Source organism: Penaeus chinensis, chromosome 9 (assembly GCF_019202785.1).
Source record: "Penaeus chinensis breed Huanghai No. 1 chromosome 9, ASM1920278v2, whole genome shotgun sequence".
Classification (NCBI taxonomy): Eukaryota; Metazoa; Arthropoda; class Malacostraca; order Decapoda; family Penaeidae; genus Penaeus; species Penaeus chinensis.
Window position 1 is genome coordinate 19513402 of NC_061827.1, and position 5000 is coordinate 19518401.

A 5000-nucleotide genomic window follows, 5' to 3' on the forward strand; every position below is an offset into this window, starting at 1 on the left:
AAAGTAAACAGATGTATGCTAATGTATATATGCTACCTACCTACTTATCTGTCTAACTACTGATCTATCTGTCTGTCTGTCTGTTTATATGTCTACATGTCTATCTAGGTATATGTGTGTCTGGCTGTCTACCTACCCATCTATCTATTGAATGATCTATCTATCTATCTATCTATCTATCTATCTATCTATATATACATATGTGCTGTCTATCTCCCTGTCTGAGTGTCTTTTTTCTATCGAACTATCTACCTACCTATTTCTATATCTATTTCTTTATTTACCTTTTTATATATCTATATATTAATATATCTGTCTACCTGTCTATCTATCTGCGTGCACACTCATCTAGCAAGACAGATGCTACATATCTGTATAGATTCACCTTTATACACCTCTGTTGCTAGGAGACTCAGCAATTTGGAATTTGGAATGCAGAGGTGAAAATCGGTATACAAAAAGAAGAAAGAAAAAAAAAAAGAAAAGAAAATGAAATGAAAAATAAAAGCAGAAATCAATGCCGGCGCCGACAGCCTCGTTCAGCTGAGCAGTTACAAGTTCCACCTTTTCAAAGTTCAAAAAAGAGCTATATTAAAAATGGAAAAAAGGAAAAGAAAGACCCAGAGCAGCCAAACTTTTCATACCCAGGGGAGTGATGTGGGGACGGAGGTTTGGGGGGGGGGGGGGAGAAGGGAGGAACAGGGGAAAATGAGATGGGGGGGGGGGGGTGACAGGGGAAAATGAGATGTGTGGGGGGTGGGGGGGTGACAGGGGAAAATGAGATGTGGGGGGGTAGACAGGGGAAAATGAGATGGGGGGGGGTGACAGGGGAAAATGAGATGGGGGGGGGGGGTAGAGTTACAGGGGAAAATGGGATGGGGGGGGGGGAGGGAAGAGCTACAGGGGGAAATGAGATGGGGGGGGGATTACAGGGGAAAATGTGATGGCGGGGGAGAGTTACAGGGGAAAATGATGTGGGGGGAATAGTTAGAGGGAAAATGAGATGGGGTGGGGGGGTGGGGGGTTACAGGGAAAAATGGATGGCGTGGGAGAGTTGGAGTGGAAAATGAAATAGGGGGGGGGAGGTGTTACAGGGGACAATGAGATGGGGGGGGGGTGATAGGGAAAGAGTTACAGGGGAAAATGAGATGGGGTGAAGGGGAAGGAAAGAGGGACAAGGGAAGAGGAGATGGGGGATGGAGATGAAAAGAGTCACAGGGGGATGGTGGGATGAGGGAAAGAAAGCGAAAGGGAAGGAGAAGAGAAGAGGGGAAATCTAAGAGGAAATTGGTGGAAAAGGGGAGGTAGAGGGAGCGGGAGGGAAGAAGAGAGTAGGAAGAATAGAGGAAGGAGGGAAAAGGAAAAGGGGAGGCAAACGTTAGAAGACGAAAAAGGAAGGAGAAAAAAAAAAAAAAATGGGGGAAAGATCAAGACAAACACGAAGATTGACAGTAAAAAATAAAAACGAGAAAAGAGAAAAGAAGAAAGGAAACAATTAAAGAAGACAGACAGGGGAAAAGAAGAAAGGGCGAGAAGGGAGAGGAAAGAGAAGAGAAAAGGGAGAGAGGGAGGGAGGGAGAGAGGGAGGGAGGGAAGGAGGGAGGGAGGGAGGGAGGATGGGAGGCAGGAGTTAGCACGCTGCGGCCGTTCAACTTTAATACCCTGCGCACATTCTGCAATGCCTACAACACTGGCCATTTTGCAAGGGGAAGTGAGCAGCGACAGCGTTAAACAGATCGACGGACCTTTCAACTCTATTAATATCATCGAACGTGGATTGATCAGCGTGATTGGGATTCGATGCTGGCTTTGTGTTAACGGACATTGCGTGTGTGGGAGGGAGGGAGAGAAAGAGGGAGAAGGAGGGAGAGAGGGAGAAGGAGAGAAAGGGAGGGAGAAGGAAGGAGAGAGAGAGAGAACGGAGGCGAGGAGAGGAGGGAGAGGGAGAGAAAGGAGGGAGAGAGGGAGGCAGAGGGAGAGGAAGGAGGGAAAGAGAGAGGGAGAGGTAGAAAGGGGGGGAGGGAGGGAGAGAGGTAGGGAGAGGGAGAGAAGAAGGGAAAGGAGAGAAAGGAGGGAGAGCGGGGGGAGAGGAACAGAGAGAGAAAGGAGGGAGAGACAGAGAGAGGATGGAGAGAGAGAGAGAGGAAGGAGACAAGGAGGGAGGAAAAGTGAAAGAAGGAGGGGAGGGAGAGGTGGAGAGAGAGAGAGAGAGAGAGAGAGAGAGAGAGAGAGAGAGAGAGAGAGAGAGAGAGAGAGAGAGAGAACGAGAGAAAGACAGAGAGAGTGTGAGAGAGAGAGAGACAGAGACAGAGACAGAAACAGAAACAAAGACAGAGACAGAGACAGGCAGACGGAGACAGGGAGAAACAGACAGTTAAAAACAAAAAGAGAAAGAGGGAGAGAGGGAGAGAAAGGAAACAACGGATTCACTTTCCCAAGCGAAGGAAGTGGGGCACTTGTTCTTATCTCTGTTTCCGTGTCTGGAGAATTTTGTGTCTTGTTTCATTTCTCCCTCACTCCAATTTGTGTGGTTGATGCATTTATGTTGCTTCCTCTTCCTCGTTATCATCTTATCTTTTGTTCCATTATCGTCATACTAATCTTCCTTTCTTTTTTCTTCTTTCTAGCTTTTTTTTCTTTCTTTCTTTTACCTTCCTCCTCTTTCTCCTTTTCTTTTCTTTTTCCCAATGTTTTTCTTTTGCTCTTTTATTCAGCTTATTCTTCGTTTTCTCTTTCGGTTTCCCTTACTCCATGTTAATTCAGTATTTTTCTGTCAAATGTTCTACTCTTCGTATCATATACATATCCGTGTCTTGGTTATTTATCTGCTCGTTTTTTCTCCCTCTCTTTCTTTTTTCTATTCTGTTTTGTTTGTTTGTTTGTTTGTTTCTCCTTCTATTCCATTCTTCTTCTTTCTTTCCTCTCTTCTTCATTTTTTCTATCATCCTCTTCATCCTTCTTCTTCTTCTTTTTTCTTTTTTTTCTTCTATTTCTCTTCCTTTCTCTTTTTTTTCTTTCCCTTTCTTCCTTTTTTTTCTTGTTTTCCATGTTCTTTCTTCTTATTATTATTTTACTTATATTACTACTTCTCCTTCTTCTCCTTCTTCTACTTCTTTTCTTTCTTCTTCTTCTTCTTCTTTTCTTTTCTTTCTTCTTCTTCTTCTTCTTCTTCTTCTTCTTCTTCTACTACTTCTTCTTTTCTTCTCTTTCTTCTTCTTCTTCTTCTTCTTCTATTTTTTTATTTTTCATCTTTGTCTTCTTCTCATTTTTTTTCTCGTTTTACCGCTACACCTTTCCTCTCGCTGCGCTCGGCAATGTTCGTGTGCATTTCTGAATTGTGTTACCCGTCTTTTTTTTTTTTTTTTTTTTTTTTTTTTTTTTTTTTTTACTTTGCTTTCTTCTTTACTTCTTTTTCTTTTCTCAGGTAAGCGAAAGGAAGGGTGGCCGATAGATGTGAAAAAGGGAAAAGGTTTGGATAGATAGATGGGGATGTTTGATTAGTCTGTGGTTTGAGTTATCCACGAACTAACGAACTAACGAAAAATACTTAGATTGAAACCACATTCGTTCATCTTCATCACTCCCTCTTTTCGGAAGTTTCAAGTTTTTTTTTTTCTTTTCTTTTTAACAATTTTGCATCATTCCCTTTCCGATCTTCCTTTTTTTTCACTTTTTTTCCTTTCATCCTTCTCTTTCGCTTTCTCTTGCCCCCTTTCCGTTTTCTCATTTTCCCCACTCCTTCTTTACCCCAAACTTTCTATCTCTTCCATCTTGCCTCTTCTCCTCTATATCTTTCTACCCTCTCATTTTGTCTTTCTGCCTCTTCCCCTCTCTCACCATCATTTTCCTTCCTTCCCTCTCTCTCCATTTCCCTCTCTCCTCTCTCTCTCTCTCCATCTTTCACCCTTTCCCATCCCCCCGTCTTTCTCATTCCTCCTCCCACTCTCTGTCTTCTTTATCTTTTCTCCCTCTTCCCATCCTCCCCATCTTTCTCCTTTTCCCCTTTCTCCCCCGTCTTCTTCTCCTCCTCCCTCACACTTCTCCCTCTCCCCATCCTCCCCATCTTTCTCCCTTCCCCCCTTCTCCCCCCGCCCCCTCTCTCCCCGCCTTTCTCCTCCTTCCCCCAAGCAATCATCGCTATTTGACAGCCGTCGCGGAGGAATTTTCTCGAAAGTTTTCTCAAACCGTCGTCGATTTTCGTTCTCGTCCTTCCCTCTTCCTTCTTGCGTCTTCTCTGGTTTCCTTCCTTTTTCTCCCACGCCTCCGCTCGCTCTCCGTTTCTTTCCTTGCGTAGTTCGTCTCATTATGCATGGCTACAAGTTGGTCTTTTATCTCTACCTCTATCCTGCTCTAAAGGTTATAGGGAAGTAGATAGATGGATACATACATACGTATATGTATGTATGTATATATATATGTGTGTGTGTGTGTGTGTGTGTGTGTGTGTGTGTGTGTGTGTGTGTGTGTGTGTGTGTGTGTGTGTGTGTGTGTATGTATATACACACACACATACATATATATATATATATATATATATATATATATATATATATATATATATATATATATATATATATACATATATATATATATATATATATATATATATATATATATATATATATATACATATATATACATATATATGTGTGTGCATGTGTGTATACATATATATTTATATATATATATATATATATATATATATATATATATATATATATATACATGTATGTATGTATATATGTTTTCCTCGGCGTGTGTATTTGTGTGTGTGTGTGTGCGAAAGCGCTTGTGCGTGTGCGCGTGTGTGTTTGCGTGTGCGTGTGTGTGTCCGTGTCCGTGTTCGTGTGCGTGTGCGTGTATGTGTGTGTGTTAATGTGTGCACATTTGTGTGTATTCACTTTTGCTTGTATCTATGTATCCCCTCTTTATTCCTTTGGCAAATGACACGCAAAGAAGCCGACTAACCAGCGGACGAAGCCGAAGCCAGCGCCAGTCGG